The sequence below is a fragment of the Protopterus annectens genome, chromosome 10.part0, assembly GCF_019279795.1.
Source record: "Protopterus annectens isolate FY-2018-M chromosome 10.part0, PAN1.0, whole genome shotgun sequence".
Taxonomy (NCBI): Eukaryota; Metazoa; Chordata; order Ceratodontiformes; family Protopteridae; genus Protopterus; species Protopterus annectens.
In genome coordinates, this window is record NC_056744.1 from 444,875,641 (window position 1) to 444,890,472 (window position 14,832).

The 14,832-nt window shown below is 47.8% G+C and overlaps 1 protein-coding gene across 1 annotated transcript in view; it reads left to right on the plus strand.

The window, feature by feature from the left end:
• Positions 1-14,832, plus strand: part of ERI3 (ERI1 exoribonuclease family member 3) — a 3,093,638-nt gene that overhangs the window by 1,429,265 nt on the left and 1,649,541 nt on the right. The gene's annotated exons all lie outside the window — the stretch shown is intronic.

The following is a 14,832-nucleotide window of genomic DNA, read 5'->3' on the forward strand; positions in this document are numbered from 1 at the left end:
ATCCTGCCCTTTGTTTGTCAAATATTGTGAAATGTCTGCTGCAAAAATTCTCTTCCCTGATCTTGACAAATGTATGCCATCCCGTCTGAACAAGTGTGCTCAAAATTAGGTTCGGGTGCTGTACACATTTACATTTTTTTTTAAATAGGACATTTTTATATAGGTATTTACCCCCAAAAATATTTTCATTCATGGTGACATGACTCTCCATCCTATATGTTATTTGTGAAAAATACGCCTTAATACCTGCACAGGTTATGCTATCTAAGAGGGCTGTAAGTTCCTACTAACAGTCCAAGAGTCCTTGCGGATGAGATAATTTGTACCAACGTGAATAAAAACAGAGCCGTACTTCCTTACATTAAGGTATTCTAAGGCCTGCTTCACATCCTCTATTTTTTCCTAGCAAGCATAACATTATTTGATGTTCATTATCTTCTCTGCAAATAAGTATCAGTTCCCATAATAACTGAATCTTCAATTACTAGAATATCTTTTCTGACCAGTTCTGAAGAATCATCAACGCCATTAGTCTTATTAATTCTACTGTTTAAATTGCTTATTGCATTTGCAAGTATACAATTCTCATTCAGCTGGCTTTGTGCATCTGCTGCTTGAGCCATGTTGTCAGTGTCTGTTTTTCTGCTATTTTTTCTTGCAGTAATGTTCTTCAATCCTTCCGAATTCAGTTTTGATTTCTTCCTTTTCACCTGCCCCTTGCCTGTTTTATCTACCTTTTCTTTTGGAAAAATGATGCCCTTTTCTGTAGACTGATTTTTTTTAATAGAAAAAACGTTCTGATTCCTTGCAATCTGTATGTTATATAACAAAGCAGTGTCATTTTAGTATGTATTCTGTTTGCTTTACAGACATTTATCAGTTTCTTTTCTTCCTTGTTATTTGCTGTGAACTTCTTCCTTTCTTTCTTTTTTTTTAATTTCCTTCTGTATGCTGTGAATTCTCAGATTGCTGAATACTTGTATCCAGAATTCCAAAGTTGTCAGGGGCATTATCTTGTTGCATAGTGGTTACATGATCTTTACAGACAATAGATGCATCCTTTCCTAAATGTGTTCTATTTGCTCTTTGCTTAACATTATTTATGTCATCAGCCTATTCATTAATATATGTAACAACAGATGTTATGTGATCCTATCTCGCCTACATTCTGAATGATGGGTTCGGAGCCGATCCCTCGGCTCCGACTCGGCACGCTTATGCCAAAGAGCGAAGTCTCTTATTGGCTGAGCTTACTATATCCCAGGATGCACCACCACCAGTCCCCCAGATCTCGTTTGCGCTTCCTCTTGAAGACGTGGTCTCGAGCTGGCTGGGCTAAGTAGTTTATTAAACTAACTTTTCTGTCAGTTTTTTGCTGTTTTTTCTCACAAAAGCTGTTTTAACAGCTATCGCTAACTTTGTGTACGATTTGGACTTGGAATTGTTGTGTGTGATTGAGTTCAGTTTGTTTTCGGCCCCCCTCCATTCAGGGCCTTCCCGGACTGTTAATATTTGAATTACAGGGTCTCTAATAATTGTTAAATTGGGTTAGAGTTACCTGTTCTTTTTACAGGAAGAGTTGGCTTTATTTTTTACTGTAAGCTTATATCAGTAGTTAAAATTTAGTGTACTTTCCTGTCAGAGTTACTAGATTGTGTATCAACATGTCTCAACCCCATAGGCCTTCGGGCTTTAAGAAATGTTCTAAATGTGCTTTTAAGATGTCTGTTACTGATGATCATCTACTGTGTGTGTATTGTTTAGGGGCAAAGCACTTGCAGGAGTCGTGCAGCGTATGTCACGCTTTTTCCTCTAGGGTCCTCCAGGAGAGGAAAAATAAATTGATTCTCAAAGGCTTGGTTAAACCCTCTTTCGAAGAAGCCTTGGCTTCCTCTCTGCCAAAAAGAAAAGGGCTTCGGCTCCGACCAGTCCGTCGGACCCGACTGCCAAGAGACCTTTTAGTTATGTACTCACCATAACTTCAGATGTTTGGGATCCATCTCGCCTACATTCTGAATGATGGGTTCGGAGCCGATCCCTCGGCTCCGACTCGGCACGCTTATGCCAAAGAGCGAAGTCTCTTATTGGCTGAGCTTACTATATCCCAGGATGCACCACCACCAGTCCCCCAGATCTAGTTTGTCCGCATACATGCACACATGCATACCCTGCTTATATAACATCGTCAGATGAAACAAGATAAAAACAGTAGAGCTCAAAACCGTTCAATCTCTTCTGATCTGCAAGGCAGGGGAAGGAGGGTGTATCAGGAATGAAGCGAGATGGATCCCAAACATCTGAAGTTATGGTGAGTACATAACTAAAAGATGTTATGTGATCCTATCTCGCCTACATTCTGAATGATGGGACAGCGTCCTAGCACCTGAATCCTGGGTGGCTCACTGGAAAACACTCCTGAGTACCGTGGAACCAAATGAAGCTCGTCCTTTAGATGCCACATCCAATTTGTAGTGGGAAATGAACGTGCGGGTTGGACCAAGTAGCCGCAGCACAAATTTCGAAATAGCGAGCTTGGAATGAAAAGCTATAGAAGTAGCCATAGCTCTGGTAGAATGAGCTTTGATAGATGATGCAAGTTGCTTATTCGAAGAAGAATAGGCCTGAGTTATGCAATCTCTGATCCATTTTGAGATTGTAGCTTTTGTGATGGATTGGCCCAATTTATTATCTGAGAAGGACACAAACAACTGGTCTGACTTACGAAGTTGCTGAGTCCTGTCTAAATAGAAGCGTAATTGCCTGTGAACATCCAATTTATGGAGAGTGTATTCTGCTTCATTAGAGAATTTTGGAAAGAAAACTGGTAGTTCTAGAGATTGCTGAAGACAGAAACTAGAGCAGACCTTTGGGACAAATGATGGATTAGGCCTAAGTGATACTCTATCTTTGTGGAAAATCAAATACGGTGGTTTAATAGACAGGGCTTGAATCTCTGAGACCCTTCTTGCCGAAGTAATAGCCACTAAAAATGCCGTTTTCCATGACAGATATTTTAACTTCATACGTAGCAGCCGGTTCAAAGGGGAGATGTTAATGCGCAGCACCAAATCAAGATCCCACGGAGGTGCAGGATGAAAAACTGGTGGTCTTAACAGGCTCGCACCTTTAATGAATGTTTTGCATAATCTGCTGCTCATCAAAGGAGGATCCGTGGATTCATGGAATTTAGAGATAGCAGCTAGTTGAACTTTAATAGTTGAGACAGAAGATCCCTGATTAAATAGGGATGTTAAGAATTTCAAAACCTCTGGGACAGGAGCAGTGATAGGGTCTAAGCCCTTGAGTTGAGCCCAGATAGCAAACCTCTTCCACTTACTGAGGTACAATTTGTTAGTGGTGGGTTTGTGGGCCGAAGATAAAATGTGAACAACTTCCGGGTCTAGTGTGTGACTTCTGACTAAAGTCGGAAGTGGAGGAGCCAAGCTGTCAATTTCAGAGATTGAAGGGACTGATGCCAATGTCCCGACTGATGGATTAGCAAATCCGGGATCACGTCTAAGGTCCACGGATCGTCCACTGCATGCTTTTTCAGGTAAGGAAACCATATCTGACGAGGCCAGTATGGGGCAATCAGAATCATTGAAGACCCTAGCTGAGAAGCTTTTTGAATAACTTTGGGAAGGAGTGGAATTGGGGGAAAAGCATAAAGCAACCCTGTTGGCCAAGGTTGTGCTAGAGCATCCATGGCTGGTACTTCCTGATGTGGAATCAAGGAGAAGAACCTTTGGCACTTGGTGTTTTGTGGAGTCGCAAATAGGTCGCAGCACGGCGTCCCCATCTCTTGAAAACCTGGGCTGCTACTGCTTGGTTTAGAGACCATTCGTGAGGAGAGAGAATTGTCCTGCTTAATTTGTCCAATACATTTGACTTTCCGGGATGTGGGTCGCTACCAAGAAGCGGTTGGTAGCTACAGCCCATTCCCACACTCTCATGGCCTCTCTGCAAAGGGGGTACGATCTGGTCCCTCCTTGTTTGTTCAGATACCAAACCACCGACACGTTGTCTGTGTGGATGGTGATGATGCCCTGTGGAAGGAACTTGTGTAAGGCCTGTAGGGATAGAAGTACAGCCCTCATCTCCAACACGTTGATGTGGAGAAGAGCTCGTCTGGAAGCCAGGATCCCTGAACTAGCCTGCCCAGACAATGCCCCCCCCCACCCTATCTGGGAGGCATCTGTCGTCAGGGTAACCACTGGAGGGGGGAGAACAAAGGGTTTTCCCTGATCCAAGTTGGATGTCTGAAGCCACCAGCGAAGGTCCCTTTTGCATATTTCCGTAATCATGATGTAATGATTGAGGGGAAGATCTTGAAAGGACCATTGAGTTGATAAGAGCCACTGAAGAATCCTCATGTGTAACCTTGCTAGAGGAACTAAAAGTACCGTGGCAGACATTGAGCCTAGAACCTGTAGGACCATCCTGGCTGGGGCTTTGGATCTTGAGATCAGAGCTAGAACTTGGCCCTGTAACGTTCGAATCCTTTCGGCAGGAAGAAAGACACGCATCAATCTTGAGTCTATCTCTGCTCCTATAAACTTTATGCTGAGAGGGCAGCAACACAGACTTTGACCAATTGAATGTAATCCCTAGGGAAACACCCAGCGAGATGGTGGCTTTGAGGTTGTCCATAAGTAGATGCCTGGTGGTGGCAGTCAGGAGCCAGTCGTCGAGATAGGGAAACACTTGGAATCCAAGACTCCTCAGGTGAGCCGTCACTACTGCCAAACACTTGGTGAACACCCTGGGGCTGTGGTGAGACCAAAGGGCAGAGCACAAAATTGGTAATGACTGGTTCCCAGGCTGAAGCAGATACCTTCTGGACGCCTGATGTATCGGTATGTGATAATAGGCGTCCTTGAGGTCTATGGAGCACATCCAAACATCCTTCTCCAACAACGGGAGAATGGATTGCAACGTGACCATTGAATTTGGATTTCGTGACGGATAGGTTTAGTCTGCTGAGATCCAATATTGGTCTCAGGTCCCTGTCTTTTGGCACTAAAAAGAACCTGGAGTAATTTCCTGATCCGATTTGGTCTGTGGGGACCGGTTGGATGACTCCTTTTTCTAGCAGCTTTGAAGCTTCTGCGGCTGCTATTTCCCTTTGACTGGGTGGTGGGTCCGGGATTCTTTTGGACGAAGGGGGTGAGGACTTGAATGGGATGGTGTAACCTCCGGCAATTATCCGAAGCACCCATCTGTCCTGAGTGATTGACTCCCAGGCTTCTAGGTGCTTGGCTAAGCGACACCCGACTGGCTCCGGAGCAGCACAGCCGGGCAATCCCTCATGTCGCGTGGGAGGCTGAAGAGCCACGAAAGGACTCGCGGTCTCCAGAATTGCGGGGCCCTCTGCCGCCTCTGGGACGGCGTCTCCCTGAAAAATTTCCCCGCCCTCTGCCTCTGGACGGGGAATCTTCCTGCTGTTGGGAGAAAAACTTGCGAGATTTTGAACCACATTTTCCCCTCCTTTGGCCTTGGGGTAAGGCCGAAGGGAGTGGAATAACGGCCCTCACGGCAGATAACGTTTTCCCTCTTGCTCACAGCGGGTAGGGTGTCTTTCACCTTGGGTCCAAACAATGAGGACCCATCAAAGGGAGCGTCGGAAGGAAGACTTGAAGGCCTCCGAAACTGACACAAGCGGAGCCAGGCTTGTCTCACGAGCAACGCCTGTGCCTGCCTCTACCCGCCCCTTCGCATAAGAAATGAGCCTCATGGACGAGTTAGCAATTGGCGAGGATGGCCAACTGAGAGCTAACGGACTGGGCTAGCTGCTCAGGTAGGTTACCGAGAGGAGTCTGACAACTCCTTGACCAGATCCCTCTGAAGCCTGGTAAAATGTGCCAAATAATTCAGAGACCGTAAGGTAAAGGCCGCTGAAGTCAGGGTGCTTCCGTACCTATCCATACTCCTAGACTCCTTATTAGGAGGATGGATGGACGTTGAAGCCTCTGCCACGTCCTGTTGTGTAGCAGATGCCACCACCATGGCATCTACAGCCACGCCTTTAGTAAGGAACTCCTTCTCGGGGAGCAGATAAGAACTTGTTTGGGCGAGAAGGGACTGGTTCCACGGTATCCGGGTGTTCCCCGCCCTTCTACAAACTAAATCCAGAAGCTCGTCAGGCGGAGACACCCAGGAGGCGGAGGGCTGAGCCCCAAAGGCCTTGAGGAGCACTGATTCGTCCGCAGAGGGGTTTGGACATCCAGCCGCCTCGTTGTTTGAGGATCTCTAAGATGTCTGCAAAGAGACATCGTCCGAGGACGACTTAGGGGACCCCTCCGCATCATCCATATCCGTGTCCGATGTAATAGACTCGGGGAGTCCACGTGCTTCCTCTTGCACGATCTCTTCCTTGGGGTTCTTCTGGAGATGACTCTGAAGAACCCTCAGGAAGAAACCCCACTGGGGTAACCTCAGGCCTCGGGGCTCCGCTGGCTACGGACAGGGAACTGCCAAAGACCCAGTCTCCACGCCCAGGAAGGTGCTGGTAGAACCGAGAGATGGCAAGAGGATTTGGCCAAGGCACTCCTCATGGCCCTGAAAGCCGGACCCCAGAATCCTGGGAGAATCGGTCTCCGGGGCCATGATGGCAGACGGAAGTCCCAAGAGAAGCACCGAGAGGAGGCTCGGGACCGAAAGCAAAGGTCCCAAACATCACCTCGGGTCCAGCCGAAGAAGTCCGTACCAAACTCGGACCCGGGGCCCGAGTTGGAGTAAGGGTCGGAGCCGACCCTGAGATCTCCACCGGCTCCAAGAGCACCTGCTCACGGAGCCGAAGCAGTCGGAGGAGGAATGGCAATGGGGTGGGTCATGGTCATCGGCTCCGAGGCCAACTGGGTCGGAACGAAACAAACTTTTGGAAGACTGGGGACTGGAAAAGTCTTTGGAGCACCCTGTCTATATCAGAATCCGACATTCTCAAGACCGAGAGGAAACAGAACGGGTTCGAAGACCTCCCTCGGCCCCAAGGGACTAGGGGACCGGCTCGAGGACTCGATGAGAATCGGCCGAGGAAACACACACACCAGATTCCATCGGTGCGAGGTAGACTTCGCCGAGGAGGAAGTGTCTGAGCGGCGACCTTGTCGGCTCCGAGAGCAGTGGAGCGGCGAAGGTGACCCGCCTCTCGATGCCCCAGCCATCGGCTCCGAAGCCCGAGGAGTCGATACTGGAGGCATCGAGGCAGACGTTCGACCTCGGCTCAAGTCTTTGGAGCCAAGGAGAGGCCTGCCTAGGTCTCTTGGCAGTCGGGTCCGACGGACTGGTCGGAGCCGAAGCCCTTTTCTTTTTGGCAGGAGTCGGAGAGGAAGCCAAGGCTTCTTCGAAAGAGGGTTTAACCAAGCCTTTGAGAATTAATTTATTTTTCCTCTCCTGGAGGACCCTAGAGGAAAAAGCGTGACATACGCTGCACGACTCCTGCAAGTGCTTTGCCCCTAAACAATACACACACAGTAGATGATCATCAGTAACAGACATCTTAAAAGCACATTTAGAACATTTCTTAAAGCCCGAAGGCCTATGGGGTTGAGACATGTTGATACACAATCTAGTAACTCTGACAGGAAAGTACACTAAATTTTAACTACTGATATAAGCTTACAGTAAAAAATAAAGCCAACTCTTCCTGTAAAAAGAACAGGTAACTCTAACCCAATTTGAACAATTATTAGAGACCCTGTAATTCAAATATTAACAGTCCGGGAAGGCCCTGAATGGAGGGCGAAAACAAACTGAACTCAATCACACACAACAATTCCAAGTCCAAATCGTACACAAAGTTAGCGATAGCTGTTAAAACAGCTTTTGTGAGAAAAAACAGCAAAAAACTGACAGAAAAGTTAGTTTAATAAACTACTTAGCCCAGCCAGCTCGAGACCACGTCTTCGCAGGGAAGCGGCAAACGAGATCTGGGGGACTGGTGGTGGTGCATCCTGGGATATAGTAAGCTCAGCCAATAAGAGACTTGGGTCTTTGGCATAAGCGTGCCGAGTCGGAGCCGAGGGATCGGCTCCGAACCCATCATTCAGAATGTAGGCGAGATAGGATCACATAACATCTAGGCAGGCCTCTCCTTCGGCTCCAAAGACTTCGGAGCCGAGGTCGGAACGGTCTGCCTCGATGCCTCCAGTATCGACTCCTCGGGCTCGAGCCGATGGCTGGGGCATCGAGAGGCGGGTCACCGCCGGCTCCACTGCTCGGAGCCGACAAGGTCGCTCTCAGACACTTCCTCCTCGGCGAAGTCTACCTCGGCACCGATGGAATCTGGTGTGTGTTTCCTCGGCGCCGATTCTCATCGAGTCGCCTCGAGCCGGTCCCCTAGTCCCTTGGGGCCGAGGGAAGGTCTTCGAACCCGTTCTGTTTCCTCTCGGTCTTGAGAATGTCGGATTCTGATATAGACAGGGTGCTCCAAAGACTTTTCCAGTCCCCAGTCTTCCAAAAGTTTGTTTGGTTCCGACCCAGTTGGCCTCGGAGCCGATGACCATGACCCACCCCATTGCCATTCCTGCTCCGACTGCTTCGGCTCCGTCGAGCAGGTGCTCTTGGAGCCGGTGGAGATCTCAGGGTCGGCTCCGACCCTTACTCCAACTTCGGGCCCTCGGGTCCGAGTTTGGTCTGGACTTCTTCGGCTGGACCCGAGGGTGATGTTTGGGACCTTTGCTGGTCCCGAGCCTCCCTCTCGGTGCTTCGGCTGCGGGACTTCCGTCTGCCATCATGGCCCCGGAGACGGATTCTCCCAGGATTCTGGGGTCCGGCTTTCAGGGCCATGAGGAGTGCCTTGGCCAAATCCTCTTCGCCATCTCTCGGTTCTACCAGCACCTTCCCTGGGCGTGGAGACTGGGTCTTTGGCAGTTCCCTGTCCGTAGCCAGCGGAGCCCCGAGGCCTGAGGTTACCCCAGTGGGGTTCCCTCTTCCTGAGGGTTCTTGAGTCATCTCCAGAGGAACCCCCAAGGAAGAGATCGTGCAAGAGGAAGCACGTGGACTCCCCGAGTCTATTACATCGGACACTGATATGGATGATGCGGAGGGGTCCCTAAGTCGCCCTCGGATGATGTCTCTTTGCAGACATCTTAGAGATCCTCAAACAACGAGGCGGCTGGATGTCCAAACCCCTCTGCGGACGAATCAGTGCTCCTCAAGGCCTTTGGGGCTCAGCCCTCCGCCTCCTGGGTGTCTCCGCCCGACGAGCTTCTGGATTTAGTTTGTCAAGGGCGGGAACACCCGGATACCGTGGAACCAGTCCCTTCTCGTCCAAACAAATTCTTATCTGCTCCCCGAGAAGGAGTTCCTTACTAAAGGCGTGGCTGTAGATGCCATGGTGGTGGCATCTGCTACACAACAGGGCGTGGCAGAGGCTTCAACGTCCATCCATCCTCCTAATAAGGAGTCTAGGAGTATGGATAGGTGCGGAAGCGCACCCTGACTTCAGCGGCCTTTACCTTAAGGTCTCTGAATTATTTGGCACATTTTACCAGGCTTCAGAGGGATCTGGTCAAGGAGTTGTCAGACTCCTCTCGGGTAACCTACCTGAGCAGCTAGCCCAGTCCGTTAGCTCTCAGTTGGCTATCCTTACGTCTATTGCTAACTCGTCCATGAGGCTCATTTCCTATGCGGCCGAAGGCGGTAGAGCGGCAGGCACAGGCGTGGCTCTCGTAGACAAGCCTGGCTCCGCTTGTCAGTTTGGAGGCCTTCAAGTCTTCCTTCGCCGACGCTCCTTGATGGGTCCTCATTGTTTGGACCCAAGGTGAAAGACACCCTTACCCGCTGTGAGCAAGAGGGAAAACGTTATCTGCCGAGGGGCCCGTTATTCCACTCCCTTTCGGCCTTACCCCAAGGCCAAAGGAGGGAAAATGTGGTTCGAAAATCTCGCAAGTTTTTCTCCCAACAGCAGGAAGATTCCCGTCCAGAGGCAGAGGCGGGAAATTTTTCAGGGAGACGCCGTCCCAGAGGCGCAGAGGGCCCGCAATTCTGGAGACCGCGAGTCCTTTCGTGGCTCTTCAGCCTCCCACACGACATGAGGGATTGCCCGGCTGTGCTGCTCGAGCCAGTCGGGTGTCGCTTGCCAAGCACCTAAAAGCCTGGGAGTCAATCACTCAGGACAGATGGGTGCTTCGGATAATCGCCGGAGGTTACACCATCCCATTCAAATACTCACCCCCTCCGTCCAAGAGAATCCCGGACCCACCACCCAGTCAGAGGGAAATAGCAGCCACAGAAGCTTCAAAGCTGCTAGAAAAGGAGTCATCCAACCGGTCCCCATAGACCAAATCGGATCAGGAAATTACTCCAGGTTCTTTTAGTGCCAAAAAGACAGGGGACCTGAGACCAATATTGGATCTCAGCAGACTGAACCTATCCGTCACGAAATCCAAATTCGAATGGTCACGTTGCAATCCATTCTCCGTTGTTGGAGAAGGATGTTTGGATGTGCTCCATAGACCTCAAGGACGCCTATTATCACATACCGATACATCAGGCGTCCAGAAGGTATCTGCGCTTCAGCCTGGGAGCCAGTCATTACCAATTTTGTGCTCTGCCCTTTGGTCTCACCACAGCCCCAGGGTGTTCACCAAGTGTTTGGCAGTAGTGACGGCTCACCTGAGGAGTCTTGGATTCCAAGTGTTTCCCTATCTCGACGACTGGCTCCTGACTGCCACCACCAGGCATCTACTTATGGACAACCTCAGAGCCAGCATCTCCTGGGTGTTTCCCTAGGGATTACATTCAATTGGTCAAAGTCTGTCTTGCTGCCCTCTCAGCGATAAAGTTTATAGGAGCAGAGATAGACTCAAGATTGATGCGTCTTTCTTCCTGCCGAAAGGATCCGAAGTTTACAGGGCCAAGTTCAAGCTCTGATCTCGAGATCCAAAGCCCCAGCCAGGATGGTCCTACAGGTTCTAGGCTCAATGTCTGCCACGGTACTTTTAGTTCCTCTAGCAAGGTTACACATGAGGATTCTTCAGTGGCTCTTGTCAACTCAATGGTCCTTTCAAGATCTTCCCTCAATCATCACATCATGATTACGGAAATATGCAAAGGGACCTTCGCTGGTGGCTTCAGACATCCAACTTGGATCAGGAAAACCCTTTGTTCTCCCTCCAGTGGTTACCCTGACGACAGATGCCTCCCAGATAGGGTGGGGGCATTGTCTGGGAAGGCTAGTTCAGGGCTCCTGGCTTCGGACGAAGCTCTTCTCCACATCAACGTGTTGGAGATGAGGGCTGTACTTCTATCCCTACAGGACTTACACAAGTTTCTTCCTCAGGGCAGCATCGCCAGCCACACAGGCAACATGTCGGTGGTTTGGTATCTGAACAAACAAGGAGGGACCAGATCGTATCCCCTTTGCAGAGAGGCCATGAGAGTGTGGGAATGGGCTGTAGCTACCAACCGCTTCTTGGTAGCGACCCACATCCCGGAAAGTCAAATGTATTGGCGGACAAATTAAGCAGGACAATTCTCTCTCCTCACGAATGGTCTCTAAACCGCACAGTAGCAGCCCAGGTTTTCAAGAGATGGGGACGCTGCTGCGACCTATTTGCGACTCCACAAAACACCAAGTGCCAAATGTTCTTCTCCTTGATTCCACATCAGGAAGTACCAGCCATGGATGCTCTAGCACAACCTTGGCCAACAGGGTTGCTTTATGCTTTTCCTCCAATTCCACTCCTTCCCAAAGTTATTCAAAAGCTTCTCAGCTAGGGTCTTCAATGATTCTGATTGCCCCATACTGGCCTCGCCAGATATGGTTTCCTTACCTGAAAAAGCATGCAGTGGACGATCCGTGGACCTTAGACCTGATCCCGGATTTGCTAATCCATCAGTCGGGACATTGGCATCAGTCCTTCAATCTCTGAAATTGACAGCTTGGCTCCTCCACTTCCAACCTTAGTTAGAAGTCACACACTAGACCCGAAGTTGTTCACATTTTATCTTCGGCCCACAAACCCACCACTAACAAATTGTACCTCAGTAAGTGGAAGAGGTTTGCTATCTGGGCTCAACTCAAGGGCTTAGACCCTATCACTGCTCCTGTCCCAGAGGTTTTGAAATTCTTAACATCCCTATTTAATCAGGGATCTTCTGTCTCAACTATTAAAGTTCAACTAGCTGCTATCTCTAAATTCCATGAATCCACGGATCCTCCTTTGATGAGCAGCAGACTATGCAAAACATTCATTAAAGGTGCGAGCCTGTTAAGACCACCAGTTTTTCATCCTGCACCTCCGTGGGATCTTGATTTGGTGTTGCGCGCATTAACATCTCCCCTTTGAACCGGCTGCTACATGCGAATTAAAATATCTGTCATGGAAAACGGCATTCTTAGTGGCTATTACTGCAAGAAGAGTCTCAGAGCTTCAAGCCCTGTCTATTAAACCACCGTATTTGATTTTCCACAAAGATAGAGTATCACTTAGGCCTAATCCATCCTTTGTCCCAAAGGTCTGCTCTAGTTTCTGTCTTCAACAATCTCTAGAACTACCAGTTTTCTTTCCAAAATTCTCTAATGAAGCAGAATACACTCTCCATAAATTGGATGTTCACAGGCAATTACGCTTCTATTTAGACAGGACTCAGCAACTTCGTAAGTCAGACCAGTTGTTTGTGTCCTTCTCAGATAATAAATTGGGCCAAACCATCACAAAAGCTACAATCTCAAAATGGATCAGAGATTGCATAACTCAGGCCTATTCTTCTTGAATAAGCAACTTGCATCATCTATCAAAGCTCATTCTACCAGAGCTATGGCTACTTCTATAGCTTTTCATTCCAAGCTCGCTATTTCGGAAATTTGTGCTGCGGCTACTTGGTCCAACCACACGTTCATTTCCCACTACAAATTGGATGTGGCATCTAAAGGACGAGCTTCATTTGGTTCCACGGTACTCAGGAGTGTTTTCCAGTGAGCCACCCAGGATTCAGGTGCTAGGACGCTGTCCCATCATTCAGAATGTAGGCGAGATAGGATCACATAACATCTTTTAGTTATGTACTCACCATAACTTCAGATGTTTGGGATCCATCTCGCCTACATTCCTGATACCCACCCTCCTTCCCCCTGCCTTGCAGATCAGAAGAGATTGAACGGTTTTGAGCTCTACTGTTTTTATCTTGTTTCATCTGACGATGTTATATAAGCAGGGTATGCATGTGTGCATGTATGCGGACAAACTAGATCTGGGGGACTGGTGGTGGTGCATCCTGGGATATAGTAAGCTCAGCCAATAAGAGACTTCGCTCTTTGGCATAAGCGTGCCGAGTCGGAGCCGAGGGATCGGCTCCGAACCCATCATTCAGAATGTAGGCGAGATGGATCCCAAACATCTGAAGTTATGGTGAGTACATAACTAAAAGTTCTCCAAGCTGTGCTAATTGCACAAGTTCAATTGTCTTCAGTAATTCTAGATTTACTACTAATAATGGTAAACAAATCATCCAGTTTTGGATATAGGAACACAGATAACCAGTATTGTCAGGTGTTACCTTTATATATATATATATATATATATATATATATAAAATCATTTATTACACTGTACAAGATATTTGTGCTTTGCAAATTATTAATGGCATACTCGTTTAAGGAATCAATATTCACCTGCAGATGAATAAAAAAATTCTAAAAGAATAATCAAGATCAGTTACCACAGAATTCAAAGAGAACCTAAGTCAAGTTCTCTGAGAAAACTCACACACACACAATATGCAACTAAATATTAAATTAAATACAGAAAACCTGTTGCTCTGATCATACAATTTGTGAAAATCACACAAAAGCTGTAATTTCTTTGTATCATGCGTGAATGTCCGCAGTAGCTTCTGCTCACTATTGCTCGCAGCCGCACCTCTTTTTAACAGTAAAGATCAATAAATCACAAAGACAGGATCGTTTAGATAAGCTCTGGATTGTCCCGTCTGCAATCTGTGTGAATTTATAGATGAGTTGGCTCTTTATGATGGCTAGAGTTTGGTTATTATTAGTGACCTGATCACAACAGTCTATGAAATGTACTGGGTTGTTGTGACCAGAAGGCAGACATTTGCACTAATTTGCATTGAACTACAGCTGTCAGTTCTTCACCTTCTTGTAGAAGAATTCCAAGTTCCTTTTCAGGCTTTTTCTCTCATCGATGAGTGTTCTTAAATTTTGTGTCATCTTTGCATAAGTTTAGATCTGATGTTTATCTTCATCCCATTCATCACTGATGGGAATCGGTTCCATCCTCTGAACCATGCCAACCATATATCAAACTCGCTCCAGCCAAAAACACTCGAGCTAAGCTTTTACCCATGATATCCTTCTCCGTTACCTCTACTCTTGTTTGCCGGATCGCCATAAAGCAGAGTTCAAGCCAGCTGTCAAGCTAAGTTCAAGTATTTTGACTTTTTACTGTCATTTGTTCTTCGGTGGTGGTGCTGCGGTAGCGTTGTTGCCTCAATTTAAGACGTTGTCCTGTTCAATTCTCAGCTAGAGCATCTTCTGTGTGGAGACATGCGTGAATGGGCGTACCTTTGTTGAAGGTTGTGCGTCAGGGCCGACAACTCGGCATGTAAAAATCTACTGCCAATCATTAACGGACCTGAGTTCCGCTGTGGTGACCCCTAACCGGGAAAAGCCGAAAGACACAACAACAACAACTGTCATTTGTTCTTTAGTGAGTGTTTTATTCTTTTCTCTCTGCCTTTTCTGCATACCCTTACTGTTCAAGCCCTACTGCTAAACCTTTTAACCCTTTTTCTTAATACCTTTCAGTAGTTTTGGTACCACTGGTGGTACAGCCTTTCTCCCTACCCCTTGGGGTACCATTGCTG